Source organism: Onychostruthus taczanowskii, unplaced genomic scaffold (genome assembly GCF_017590055.1).
Source record: "Onychostruthus taczanowskii isolate IOZ18803 unplaced genomic scaffold, ASM1759005v1 scaffold179, whole genome shotgun sequence".
In the NCBI taxonomy this organism is placed as follows: Eukaryota; Metazoa; Chordata; class Aves; order Passeriformes; family Passeridae; genus Onychostruthus; species Onychostruthus taczanowskii.
The window spans coordinates 462,514-477,478 of NW_024499006.1; the positions used below are offsets into that span (position 1 = coordinate 462,514).

At 39.3% G+C, this 14,965-nt stretch overlaps 1 protein-coding gene across 2 annotated transcripts in view; it reads left to right on the plus strand.

Annotated features, from left to right (window-relative positions):
- Positions 1 to 9: 9 nt before the first annotated feature.
- The window catches only part of RALA (RAS like proto-oncogene A), a 30,593-nt gene continuing 15,637 nt past the window's right edge, over positions 10 to 14,965 (plus strand). Inside the window, exon 1 of one of the 2 annotated variants that reach the window (XM_041400348.1) lies at positions 10 to 87. The gene's annotated coding sequence lies outside the window, so the exon portion shown is untranslated. Of the gene's footprint in view, positions 88 to 637; positions 764 to 14,965 lie in introns of those variants that run through there. The other variant, XM_041400347.1, reaches the window with a different exon arrangement.

The window sequence follows — 14,965 nt, forward strand, 5'->3', positions numbered from 1 at the left end:
CAAGTAAATGGGGGCGGCGCCAGGGCCTCACCTCGCGCGCTCCTCGGGCGGGCAGCGGTGCGCGCGCCGCCGGCACCACCGCCGCAGGTGAGATGGGGGCGCGCGGCAGGGCCAGGCCAGGCCAAACCAGACCAGGGTGCAGCCGCCGCCACCGCGGCCGCCGGTACTGGGGCCGGGGGGAACGCAAGGACCCTGCTCCGCCCGCGTCGGGGGAGCTCTCTGGTGTGGGGGGGAGCTGCCGTGCGGGCGGGGGCTTCCGGCGGCTCCGCGCCCGCCGCTCTGCGCCGCCCGGGAATTAGAGTCGGGGTGCGGCTGCCGCTTCACTGTCTCTGGCCGGCGGTGTGCGCTTGCCGGCCCCACCCCGGGGTGTGGGGACGGGCGGGCGGCGCCCCGAACCTCCTGCAGGGGCCTGGTGGCCGCTCCCTGAAGGTTACGGGCGTCGACCTTGGCGACCTCCGGCCGCAGCCCGCCCGGGCGCTGGAACAGCGGGGAGGAGGTGGTGGGGCCGCGGCGGGGTCCGGCCGCCTGTTGCGGCGGGGGGCGGGTGCGGCTTCCCGGGGCTGTGGCGGGCGCCGCCCGTACCTGCGGAGGGCGGGGCGCGGCCGCGGCGGCACCCCGAACAAAGGGGCCGCGCCCTGGGGCTGGCGGGGAAGGGGGTCGGGGCGCTCGCCCGGCGGGACCGGGCGGCGGCGGCGATGATGATTCCTGCCCCGGCCGGGTGCCGGAGACACTGTGCGTGTTTGTGGGCGCTGCGGTTTCTAGGGTGAGTAAGAACTGGGCTTCTGTAACATTTAATAGCTGCCCGCTTTCATGTGCTGGGCATTTCTGTAGTTACTGGTAACTAGATCTTGTGTTTGCTTGTAACACGGGGAGAAGTACGAAGTATGCTATTAAGTTCCCCAAATGAAAGAGCCGTTTCATGCTCGCCCATTTGGTTAGGTATGCGATTTGGTGTTTGCTTATGGGTTTCTTTTAAATGGAAGTTAATAGCTTCAGCTCCTTCTCCTTAATTGAGTCTTTAAAATGAAAATGTTAAGTGGGCCATAGGTATCCCAAGAGCCACCTGAAGAGCGATCTGTGTGTTTGTTTTGTAGCATCCCCAAACGGTCCTGGCAGAAAGATTGCCAAAATGTTTTTATTCCAGACTCAAAATGACCCTGATGTTTTGTTTCATGCTTGCATTTCCGGCTCTTATTGGAAAGAGACTTGCATTCTGCACTGCAAAACATTACACTTCCACAAGTGTAAGCAATATGTGCCTCTGCTGGCATTTCAGTTCACATACAGTTTTATATTCAGATCTCTCCATAACCTATCAGTTGTTCTTTGTCTTTTCCAGTGAAAGTTAAACGGAAAAGAGAGGGGCTGCACTGGGAGAAGATCCTGCTCTTCTGTTAGTTTTTAGGGTAATTAGTAGTGATTATAACTGGATTTTTAATTAAAAATCCACTTCTTTTTGGCTGACTTATTAATCTAATAGCATGTACCTCAACATTTAAGTTCTGGGAAACTGTGAGCATTCTTAATAGAGTGAAGAACAACTGTTTGACATGTCAATCTCTGATGTAGATTTAAATCCTGCAGTCTGTGCTTGCACGACAGTTTGTCAGACATTTTTTGTGGAAACCTCCAAATGGTGGGAATTTGAAAAATTGATAGTGTAAGTCATGTTTACCCTTTATTCTTTTCTGTAGAAATAGGAGAATATGACAGTGTTGCACAAAAATATAAAAAAAAGCCTTCAGTCCACTGCATGAGAGGTCAACTATGAGGTTAAATAAGCAGTGTTGCTGGATAGTGAGTGTACTGCTCTGCTATTGCAAATTCCTTGATCTAACTCTTTGCTTTTTAGTGCTCTTTTGAATTTGAGTAAGGGAAAGATTACAGACATCCTAAGGTGAAGTATTTTGAGTTGTGTGTTCTTTGGCATTGTTGTAATAATGTTGTTGGAATTTTTTTGGACCTTAAGGAATCTTTAGCCATGAAAGTGAAAACTGGAATGTGTCCTAGCTGTGCATTCTTTGTAATCTCTGTCACCTGTGGTCACGTACTCTTTAGATAAATAACCCATAGAAGTAGCAGGCTATTGAAGGGAAGAGATGGGTGTGGGAAAGTGGGGCAGTGAGAGATGTGGCTGTGAGGATATGGCAGTGCTGGATAAAGGTGACCAAGGAGGAGCACAAGACTGTTAAATAAGTGTAGTTGGAGACCTTGCAGTGGTCCATGTGTCTTCTGTATTCAGACTGACTTCTAGTTCCCATAAGAACAGTTGTGTTCTTAACCTCAGTTACTAAGTCATGCACTGACATCCCTGTATCTACTTTTTCTGAGGGATTATCGTGAAACAAAGGTGTTCCATCTAGGAAGTGGTTTTGCTCCTGTTAAATTTCAAGCGTATCTGACTTGGATGAAGATAATTGCTGAGGCAAAAGGTGCTGCTATCTTAGAAACTGATATATGGCAGTCTGCAATATCAAAGGGAACTGTAGATACAGTGTCTTATGTGAAAAGTTATTTAGGCACTGCATTTCAGCCAGCTGACAACAGTATTATTTTTGCTGCAGTTTTACAACTGAAGAAGAAATAAATATATGAGAAAAATCTTTTAACTTCGTGATTAGATTTGGTTGCTTTGCCATCCTAGCAGGTACTGTAGAATATAGTGGTCGTGAGAATCAGTGGCTGATAATGTCTTCCAGACAGGGAACTCCCCACCCCCTTGAAAACGCTTATAGCCAGCTTCCATTAAACTTCTAATGGCTCCAAGCTATGGAAATTACTTTGCATCTAAATTGAAATCTGTTTTATGTGAACAAGGTAGTTTGGTAGGCTAGTGACAATGTTCTTGTGAGTGTATTGTAGTCTGCCTGCCTCAAATACACAATTACAGGACAACTGTGTTAAGCCTCCTTTCTACCTTAGGAGGAATTTATGTGAGGAACCAAGTAAATAGAACCGTTGGTATAATGTATGTCCACTAAATGTTCTGCAAAATATTTAGCATTTTATAACTTGCTAAGTAGGGAGGAAACTGTTACATTTTATTAGTCTGTTGCAGTACTTAAAATCAGCTCTCAGGATATTTATAAAAAGTTATTTTTAAGGCTTACTGTCTGCAGAATCTGAAATTGGTTATAGTCATTGTGGATATAAATAACTTAGAGTCGCTTTATAGCAAGTGCACCTTGCAGACCAGGGGATTATTGAATCCTGTTTTGCTACTCGTCCTGTTTTCTTAACTCTTGTGATCACAGTCAGCCCCTAAAGCCCAAGGATTTGTCAGTGTTTACAGCTGCTTGTTGAATCTCTTTGGTAGTTGTGCAAACCATAACCATCAGGTTAGGCTTATAGGCTGGAGCCTTAGGGACTCTTTGCAGCAGAAAAAAAAAATTCTGAAGTTCTCATAGAAAAAACAGTATGAGATTGAAAGGTAGGAACAAGCTGGAAAGACATGTAGTATAGATTAAGTAATGCTGCTTTAGAATGAACCAGTGAGAGAATTCATTGCCTTTGCCCAGAGGGGGGGCTTAGTATTTACTAGTCATATTTTGTTTGGGATTTGGTCTGTCTCTGTCAAAATTCCCAGCACCTTTGGGACAATAGATTGGCAATACTGAAGTGTCCAGGCTTTGCACAGAGGGGTAATAATGGAAAAAGGTGTGTTGAAAATGTTAGAGGACATGATCAGAGAATTCAAAGTAAGTTATGCTGCACTTACAGAGAATTCAAAGTAAGTTATGCTGCAATCAGTTTGTAATGGAGAGGAGCCAAGAATGTAAAGAAGGTAGAACAAACAAGAGATGTAGAGTTGGTTGTATGGTAACTCTACAATTGTTACTTTAGTGGAATTGATGATGCTTATTTTGTGATGTTGGCTCCTTAGTTTAAGTAATTATAATGTACATTAAATTCCTACCAGTAAAGTTCATGCTTTGTATGTATGTATAATGCATTATATTTTTCTCTGTAATAGTATATTTACATCATTTGATGCAAGAGTGTGGAAATGTCTGGTGCAGTGGCCCACAAGGTTTCATTAAAAATTGGCATGTAAATATACTGTACCAGCAAACAAGTATTTCTGCAAATTATGGAAAATGCTATTTATGAAGGTGCTCTGTACTGTGCTTAGTAGGTAGGCAGTAGGGATCAGCCATGCATTCAGGCCTTGGTATCTGTTTCATTTTATGGTCTGAAATACTAATTTAATAGCCTTCTATACTACTGTAAAACTTGATCTTTAACTCCGATCCTTGTTTCTGAGAGTCTGAGAATGCTCTATGTATAGCACCCACATACAGGCAGGCAGAAATGTGCATAAAATAAATTGCAGTAAACATGGAAGTCTTGCAAAAATGAAACATCTGTGAAGAAAGTAAAAAGCCAGCTATGTGTGGTAGAGTCCTTCTCTTTGCTAGTACTCCCATTCAAGCCTGTCAGATAGTGTAAAGGAGGTCTGTCATTTCAAGATGTAGCAGTGTAGTCCTGTTGGTATAGCTGAGTTTCCTGACAAGGCTTTTAACACAGAAGTACTTAATACCAGCAACACTTTGTCCTGTGGGATTTATTTCAGTCCTCAAAATAGAAGAAATTATACACATAGGAAAACTGTTAATGTGACAGACATCTGTGGGCATGCTATGTCAGTCACAAAACCCACACTTGATGGGTGAGGTTGTGCAATGTGAGATGTTTGAGTAGATGGACCCAAAGGCCCTACTCAAAGCAAGGCTGGTAGCAGCTCATCATTAACCATCTGTCACTGTTACCTTTGGAGATCAAAGTAAGCAAAATCAGTGAATCCAATCACTGAATCCAAGTGACAGTTGTGTGAAAGAGCTATTTTGGGATGACACCCCTAAATCATGAAGTTGTTGCACACTTAAACACCTGAATTAATTTTACCTATGTAGTGTGACATGCACATAAGCTTCATTCCAATCCTCAGAACACTCATATTTTAAGAAATAACACTGCACACTCATAAGAACTGATTTTTGTAAGATCAAAATTTATATTGTCCAAATTAAGAGTTCATTACAATGCTTCAGTGACTGGTCCAGTGGAGTCATGACTGGTAGCTTAGTGCACTTTATCACAACTTGAATTCTCTGATTTTTAATAAGTTTACATTTTTGAAGTTGTTACTGATTTGAAAATGAATGTGAAATTTATTTTACATTTATGTAGTTTACATATTGAAATCAATGATACAGCGCAGGCCTGTATGAGTGTGATTTATTAAGTCATCTTTCTTTATTGGTCCAGTTGAATATTTTTTGTCTGCTGCTGATTAGACCTGGTGGCTTTGAGGTTCCAGGCTTCATATTCAGCAGAAGTAAAGTATATAATAAATCAGGGAAACTTAACCTAGAAAGAAATCACTGTACTCTGGACTCCTTCTCTATACAGTCCAGTGTTGTCACTCAGAATTTAAGGAGCAGATGCATTAGACTAAATATCAGAAACTGCTTTCAGTTCAGCAAGTTTACCATCTAAAATGTTATCAAATGGTTAGTATTGTAAGGAAGAAAATATAGCTACAGGTAACATTCATAATTAATTCCAGGTATTCTGGAGCATCTCGGAGTACCCTATAGGAAGAGACTCACTAATTTGAGGTGTGTGAAATGAATGGGAGTACTTGATTTTTTTTCCCTATTTAAAGAAGAGTGTGATAAGAAAAATAATGAAAAGTTAAGGCACTGATGAAGAACAAGAAGGCTTCTCATCTGAATTATTAATTTGGTTTGCATCAGTACTTGTTTTGTTTTAGTGTATACTGTAACATGAAGGACTTCTATAAAAAATAATGATAATAACTTGGATCTTTAGGCATGATTTCAACTTTTTACCCTTGTGCTTCTGCTTCTAGGGGAAAATACTCACTTTTAAGCTATATTAGTCCACATCTTAAATGCCTCTGTGTTTTGTTAAGAAATCCCATTGCAGGCATTGCCACCTGGTTTTTCTTGTGTTGAGGGCATGGGAGGTCATATTTCTAGATTGATGATGTTGGAGAGGCCAGTAGCTGATCCACAAAATATTTTAGGAAGGCCTATGTGTGTACACCGTATGCAACTGTCTTCCTGTGGCCCTGTGGATCACTAATTTTGGCCATGTTACTAGTTTACTGATAGGCTTAGAGTTACAATTACATTTAAAGATTGTATAGTGCAGCCGCTCACAAAAATGCTGGAATTTCTCAGCTCTTCTTTGCCCCAGAACCAGAGTGAGATATGAAATGTTTCAGTTTGGAATAATTCTGAAACCTTAGGTCCAGATTTTTGAGAAACTTCTTCACTGTCCTGCCTCTTTAATGTTTTTCATTGGATCCTATTGAGAAAGTTGTTTATTTTTAGGTAACTTTGTTTAGTACATGTTGAACTTCAGTAGAAGAGCATCTTTTTCTAAAAGTTAAGTGAAAGTTAATCTGTATCTGTTGTATTTGCTGTCTTGCAAAGTTTGAATTTTATAACTTTTGCAGTCAAAGTTGATAGAGGAATGAAGTAAACTAACAAAAATATTCTCTGCAGGATGTATGAGTTAGAACTGAGACCATGTTTATAACAAGCAGAGTTTGTGATTTTCTTCAGATTGGAGTATTTTGAAGAGCATTGTAAAAGCAGCCTTAAGATCTAATGATCTTAAGAGTAGTTTGGAAAATTTGAGGAAAAGAGTCTGTTGTTTGAGGAGTGAAGTTTATATTGTAATCTTTCTAATAAGTTTTACTACAATTCTGGGAGAGAAGAGGATTTTTACAAATATGGGGGAAAATATGTTTCTCTGAGGGAAATCTTTAACACAAACAATCTTGTAGCCAATTACTAGGATTTCTTTTAAGATAGTATGAACAATGAAATACAATATGATAAAATACTGAAACCTAACCCAGTCAGAATGGCATAGTTCAGGGGTCAGGGATTTGAAGGAGATATTTTCAGGAACGTAATTCCAGTTTTACTACAAACTAAGACTACTATCATCTATGAACAACAGGAATGGGTTTTAATAATGCTAAGTTTTCCAGACTTTATGTAGGACTCTGACTGCATGTGCATTAACGTAAAAGAAATAGACCCCTCAAGGAGAAAACAGTAAAATTAGCTTGACTCTGTGGTGAGCTGATGCTAATACAAGTATTGCCTCTTAATTGAAAGCTTGCAAGTGACCAACTGAAAAGAAAATCTTTTCATAAGTCAGAGGTAGTGAAGGTTTCTTAGGCCAGAGAAAACCATGCAACATTGAAAAAGTATTAGATCACATATTTCTCACAAGAATTTAAAAGGTTGTATTTACAGAAAGGAAAGCAGCTCACACGTGGTACTATTTAATGTTGCAATGTGTGTAGTATTAAATTAGTTAAATGTTGATAAAGATACTGGATTTCATTGTAGACAGACTTCTCTAGTAGTTTTTCTGTGGAGAGACTGGCCTTTAAAATAAACTGAGTTTGACCGCTGCTGGAATGCCTTTAGCTTTTGCATTCCATGTTAGGTCATAGGAAGAGAGACAGACTTGAGACCCGTCCACCTTAATGGTGCCTTTTCCAAGAGTCTGCCTCTGGAGTATGATTAAAAAACTAATTTTTAAGTTGTTTATCAGAAGTTTTTGATAGCTGCTTCACTTGGTTCCACAGATAGAAATGAATGTTATGCTTGCTCCTGTGTTCTGAAATTGATCTATGATTTTAACATACATTGCTTTGTAAAGAACTTTTTTTAGATAGCCTGTTCTGTTAAAACTTGGACCTTACACACTTATATTCCTGTGAAGTCATTTAACAGTTCTGAGTTACTTTGTGCATTGTAAGAGCTGTAAGAATTGAAACAGGAGCAAAAAGTAATTTTAAAGTTTCTGAACATTCAGTTTGAAAATCAATTCTGTGGTACTGCAAGAAAAGTGTGATGAGTATTTTAAGCAGAAATTATAAAAAACATCTTGCACTGGCACTTCATGTGAAAATTGTTAAATTGATGTGAATATTAATAACTTCTTATTGGTTTAATGAACTGAATGCCCTCTGTTTGTAGGCATTGCAGATGTAATGCCCATAATATGTGAAATAGCCGTGAAAGTCTATCATGTATCATGATTGGCAAGCGTATATTGAACTAAAAGACAATTTGTTGCCCAGTGGGGTCTTTTGGGTCTATTAGATTAACTCTATCAATTTGTCAAATCATATATCTAACAATTTTAGGATAAATGACACCTAAAAATGGGGAGAGATCCACTTAACAGTGTTTCAGCTTTGTGCATGCTGTATTACTCTGCAATATCAAGTCTATAACCACTTGTGTTCTTGAATCACCTATTCAAAAGGTTTTTATGTATTTGGACACCGGTCTCATTCAGTGAGTTGTGCATATGAAATCATTTTACTCTGAATAAAACAGAAAAATCATGATTTTAGGAGGAGAAATTTGCACTGTATAGGATATAAACAGGAGACATTACCAGAACAAAATATGGCTGCAAAAGTAATGCCCTTGCAATAATACTACAAAAAAACCCCAAAACTTGTTCATTTCTAATTAGGTTGTAAAACAGATGGCAAAATCATAAAATGAATGAAATAACTTATTTTGCTGAGTCAGATTTCACTAAGGAAATTTGCTGCACCTGCATGGTTCCTTAGAGGAATAAAAGGAAAATTTTGAAGTGCAAAATCCAACATGCTCGTATTTCATTAGGTTCCATTTGGCTGGTGTATTGATTGAGTCTGCTTGTGGAGAGAGAGAATGCTTGCCTGTATTTGTGAAGAGGAGACGGAGAACTTGGTAGTACCTGCTTCTTGGAGTCTCTCCTTAATGCCCTGCATTCAGTCTTGTGCTCTTGCACCATTTGTGCTGTGCCTTTGATGTAAACGTGCTTGCACCTGCTCAAGCACTCGTTTCCTGCATCCTTCATTATTAGGATTATCACATCACTATGAGATGTGAAGGATAACATATTGTGGTATTTCTACTCAGTTTTTGCTGAAACTTCATTCACCTAGGCACCTGGTGAATGAAGGCAGGCACCATGGAAGAAGGCAGTGCCTGCCTTGAAAATGCTTTATTTGAAAGCTTAGACTTTTTCTTTGTGAAGAATTTCATAGGAGTGTTACTCAAACAAGGCTCCTGTGTTCATTCTGTCTGTACTAATACTTGAAAGAATTTTATGGTGTTCATGTGAGTTTTCACCATAGTACTGTTATGACTGGCTAACACGGAAAAGTAGTTGTTTGAGCAGGATAAATTCCCTGAGCTATCAGCATCAGAACTTGTCTTTGTGTGATAAAAAAAGCCTGCAAGACAACAAGGCTGCTGTCTGCATCCCTTCTATAGATTCCGTAAGATTGTTGGGTGCAGCCTGCCATGAGCCTAATGACTGTTTTGCTTTGCAGATACCATTTGTTTCTAGATTTCTCCATCAAAAGTTAACTTTCCTGCCTGTAGAGCAGTGAAACTGTCTGGGTGCAGTTTTAGGTTTAGTCAGTATGGATCTTGATTGTCATTCTTTCTGGCTGTAAAAACGACCATGCAAATATTTGCTGTTTCTAGAAAATGCACTTCTGACATTCTGAACTTCTAAAGGAAGACTAGGGTTTTTAACAGTTAAAAAGATTAGAGGAAAACATATTTTTTCAAGTATGTCTTGGGAAGCCACCTTCGGACGTTTCTTAAAGAGTTTACTTCATCAAGTCAAGTCAACATGCTTACATTTAAATCTTCCGAAAATTTCTGTAGTGTATATTGAAGTGTAAATGTACAGGGGCAAGAACGACATACTAATGTGATTGAGATTGAGATTCCTTTTGTAGTATAATTGACCAAAAAACCCTGAATATTTGTTCCTGAAGATGCTGTGGGCAAGTTTTGAATGCAGTGTTCTTGAGCTGCTTTTAAAAGTGCACTGCTGAAGCTCATGCTGCAAGCTCTGGCATAGTGCCTTCAAGAGAACTCTGTTCTTGTTGCTTTCTAGAACAGCTGGAAGCAGCAGCTCTGTGCAAGTGTCAGTTAAGCCTACCTTATCATTAATCACAAGTTAGTTTCTAGATGTGCTTTCTTATACTTGAAACACAGGATAAAAATGGCTGTATCTTGTATATCTTAGGTGACACTAACTTAAATGTGTTCTTGAAATGTTTCACTGAGTTCTTGTTGGAATAGCACTAGTTAAGAACCTGAGCTGTTGATTCTGCATTACTAAAATTCATCCTTGTAGGCTATATGTTGACTCTTGCATTTTGGGGGGCATGGGGGTTGGGAAGAGTGTCTTTGTTCTATATCAGATGCATCTCCCATGAATGTAACTTGACTTTTGATTATGGATAACTGATGTGGGAGGCTCTTCCACAGATGTCCCCCTCATCTGTCTCAGCCTTTCATTGTAAAAAATCAGCTGTAGTGCCATAGTACCTGTTTGTCTGCCTTCCCTCTGAATCCATACAAGTCTGTGGATAGCTTTGACAGGCTAGTGGCATGTAGTTGTAATTGTTCATTATTCTATCATGTCTGCTGTCACTGTTCTCTCCTCGTGGTGTATAATCTTAAATCAGTACAAAATGAATGCCTTCTGTTAATGTGCTAGATTACAGATTTTCATGTTTACAAATTGAATATGAAAGAAGACATGACCCTTACCCTTAGTGTTAAAGCACTTCAGTACTGTCAGCCTCAGAAAGCTAAGTGCCCTCAATATTACCACAGACTGAGAGAGGGCACCAGCCGCGTACTGAATTTGTAGAAGCATGAACAGTATTCTAGAGTCTTATGTAAATGCGTATTATCAAAATTATTCCACAGTGTAACTTTAGTCTGTTGAACTATGAAAGCAAGCTTTAACCATGTGTTAACGTTGATGGTGGGCTTGAGTTTGCTGCTCTTCCCACTCATCTTTGGATCAGTCCAGATATGTGGATATGACAGTCTGGTCAGAGAGAGAGAAAGCTGGATAAGCTTTCCCGTGAATTGGTCTGGGAAGCTTTAGGGACCTGGAGAGAAAGAATGTTAACCAAATGATAAAAATTTGCGGGTGGTGTTTTTAACAAGTTGTTTTTCTCATAAAGAGAGAGTCTTCTTAATTAGCCAATCATATGAAATGTGTTGATTAAATGACCAATCAGGTCCACCTGTAGTGGACCAGTGTATAAAAGAAGAGGTCTGAATAAATGTGGAGCTTCTATCCTCTTAGCTTTCTGATCTGAGTCTGTGTCATCTATTCCTGACTCAGTGGTGACGCAGATAAACCATTGCAAGTATCTAGAATTCTTCCCAGTGTTTTGTAATAGCCATCACATAACTTGGAAAAAAGTGAGAAATCTTCCACAGGTGCTGGGTTATGGTTGAGGAACCCTAGAACACTTGCATTGTTTTGCCACAGTATTTATAGGCTGGAAATGCTGTAGTTTTGCTCTCCCTTTTGCTCAGCTATCTACCTGGGCTGTCTTTGGTACCAGAAGACTTGTTTAGGTAACATATCTGTTCAAAAAACAGTATAGGTTAGTTTTTGTCTAGAGCAATTTCTTAAGTGCTTTGCCCCCTAATAGTTGCACCAGTGCTATTGTGAGAAAGGATATGGGAATATCAGACAGAATGTTGCAGCTTCAGTTTATATCAGCATTGCAGGTAGACACACTTGGGCTCAAGGGCTGTGTTTTGTCAGCTGTTTATGTGGACAGTGATGTAGCTGCTTTGTTTTCTTTTCAGTACACTGCAGGCAGGGTTTGAGATCTTAAGACCTTCATTTTGTTCTAGACTGTTTCTGTTCAGTTTGTCAGGGTTTTCATGTGCTGCTCCATGTGGGTTTCAAGAAATTTCCTTATGGAAGTACTTCCCCAGAAGTCATCTTGCAGGAAGCCAAAGAGGCCTTTTAGTAAGAAAATGCTGAAATGATGATTTAAAGCATATGAAATTCATATCTGTTCTCACTTCAGAAAGTGCTGTCTAGTTTATAGTGGCCATGCCCAGAAGTTGGCACTAAGGCCCTGTGGAGCCTCTGGGAGACTGCTGGAAGTCTGTAAACTTGTTTTTCGTGCTTTAGTGACTTCTTGTTGGAGAAATTACAATTCTTCTTTTGATGTCTTCAGAGTATAAAGCTGTGGGCATGTGGGAACTAGTATACTTTATAACAACACAATGTAATTTATGGGATGGATGGGCCTCTGTTACTGGGTGAAGAGTTCACTGGTTGGCTTTTCCCGTTTAAGTACCTGGATATGGTTATGATTTGAAGTACTTGTCTCAAGGAGCTGGGAAATTTGGGCCTTTTGCCTGAGGAAATTTGCTTCTGCTGAGAGATAGAACTGAAGTCGGTCTTCTACCCTTTACTTTCATTAGTATATGTGTAGTCAGTCACCATAGTAAATTTGTTCTGTGGGTGTGGGAGGCATAAGCACCTTCTGAGGTGTGCCCTAGAAAGCTTTGGAAAGAAGGATTCTTACGAAACCTTGAATGTGATTTAATTGCTTGTTAAACTCATGGGAAGCTTCAAATCCTAATTCCTAGTTCAACATGTTTATGTCAAATGATTATTTTCAGGACATAGGGAAATACTTGCTGTGAAAGTTTATAACTTGTTATGAGGCTGAGTTTCAGGAGGCCTGTTTCATTATCTAATGAGATTACTCATTACTAAGGTTTGAACATTTGGAGTAATTCTTCTCTCTCTCTAGTCTACTACTTAAAGTTTGTAGTGATTATTTAACATTTGAAATACTCGTTTTATCTGAATAAAATACTGATGTTACTTTGTGCAGAGTTTAATGGATATTATGCATTTAAACTGTAATAAAACGCCATTCAAACCTGATGACACAACAATAACGATGATCTAACTTTTAAAACTTCCTTATTCTCTAGTTCTTATAGCAGCTGGTATCATGTTCCATCTCTGTCCTCGCATAGCCTATCAGTCTCTGGGTCATGGGGTGTTTCTTCTGATCTGGTTTGAATGTTGTAATTGGAACCAGATGATGGGAGGGTTAGTTTCTGCTTGCCTGGAGTTGCTTTCCTCCTTTTCCAGGAATGCTTTTGTTACAGAAATATCTGAATCATTTGTGAGGTGTCTTCCAGATAGTTGGCAGTTTGTATGCTAGTGCTATTTTGAAACAATGCATTCTCAAGTATACTTTTGCTCTTGTTAACCAAACTGAAACTATGGGACTCAATAAACAATGAAGTAACTGGCTGAATTTGTGATATTTTCACAACAGAAAAGATTATATTGCTTCATGGTCCTTGGATGTGAAATATGTTGCCACTTTTCAAAATTCTTGTTCCTGTGCTTTTTCTTAGAAAATTGAATTTGTAATTTGTACGTCGCATGAGGCAACAGAGTTTTGATGCACTTTGGGAAATTAAAAAACTTTGGAGAATTTTTTAACTCACTTTAGAAAATACTGTCAAATAATTACCATAGATTTTCACTTCAGCGTGAAGTAAGTTGTGGATTGTGATTCTAGAGATGATATATACTAAGTGTAAAGTGCAGAGCAGTGCAGGCATTAATTTCTTCAAGTAAAAAAAAAGTTGTTTAGGGCAATATGAATTTTCACTGTAAAATTTTCTTTAATCGTTCAGTAAGTAATTGATAATTTTTGCCTCTCTGGAAGTATTTTGGTCAAAGCATATTAACTCGTTCTTAATATTGTGCAGGCAGCTCACATACTGCAGTTAAATTATTCCTGTTCCTTCAAAAGTATCAAGTTCTAGCTCTGTTAAACAGAGTAAAGGCGGGTGCGGTAATGTATCAGGTAGCAGTTGTAATTGATGCTTATTATATAAAGCGGTCTTCAGGGAAGAAAATTACTCATCTTAAAAGTGAGTGGGTAATGAGGTTAATATGACAGACTTTCAAATCTTTATGTAATCTTCTCTTAAAGGAAAGGAAATGAACAAGGATTTCGTTTTGATGTATTAGTTTTGTGTAGGCTATAAAATTGACAATAAAAAATGGTTTTGCAATTGATGAAAGGCACCACTATCTCTACTTATTTACTAGAACTATGCTAACTGTACCAACTATCTGTAAATACAAAGCTATGTTTGACTAGACCCCTTCAAACAAATGTCTGCAGCAAATCAAAGTCCGCCTGTTAAGGACAACTGCATATTCACAAGGCCTGCATTCAGCTTTATGTATAGTAGTGAAGAAGATGCCAGCTGAAGTTGTTCCTGTAATGATGTGACTTTGGTGTAATGCTTTTCTTTTCCTGGTCTGTTCTCATTTACGTTGCATTTATGAGACTCCAAGGAATTAAAATGAATTTAATAGCTTCTTGATTTCTTTTGGTCACCTTGTCTAAGACAATGAGACTGATCATATGCTCTGTTCTTTGTTAGTTTTTGACCTCTTGGCCAGTTTTAGGTGCATTTTGACAGAGATGTAGGTGTCTTGGATATGCTTGTTTCTATGAATTTCTTCAATTTTGGTGCTGGCTAAATATGGGGAATTCTGTACCCTGTGACCCACAGTGTTTCCTGTGAAGGAAAGGAAGCGATCTAAATTGGGTGTCTGTTGCCCATTTTGGATGGTACACAGCTGTTCTGTTGGCCACTTTTTTGCTTTCCCTTAGTGTATGAACCTTGGGGTTATTGTACTGGAGAGGGATGTAGAGGACAAATTGAATGGTTATGTAAGGAAACATGCTTTGCTTGGTTTGAAGCAAATTATTCCGTAAGAAAAAGCCAGCTGAGGAATAGAACAGCTTAAGAAGAGTCATCTCAGTTAAGATGAGTGAGGGATAAAACCCATAAGGATGAGCATATTTTTATCTCCGTTTATTTGGCGGAAATAGTAAATAGGAGGACAAAATAAACACTAATAGAGATCAAGGATTCCTGCTTTTTGTTTTGTTTGTTTTTGGGGTTTTTTTTTGTTTGTTTGTTTTTTGTTTTGGTTTTTTTTTTTCTTTCCTGACTTGTATTTGCAAGATTTCTCCCTGAATATATTGACCCTGGAGATCAAAACTACTTTT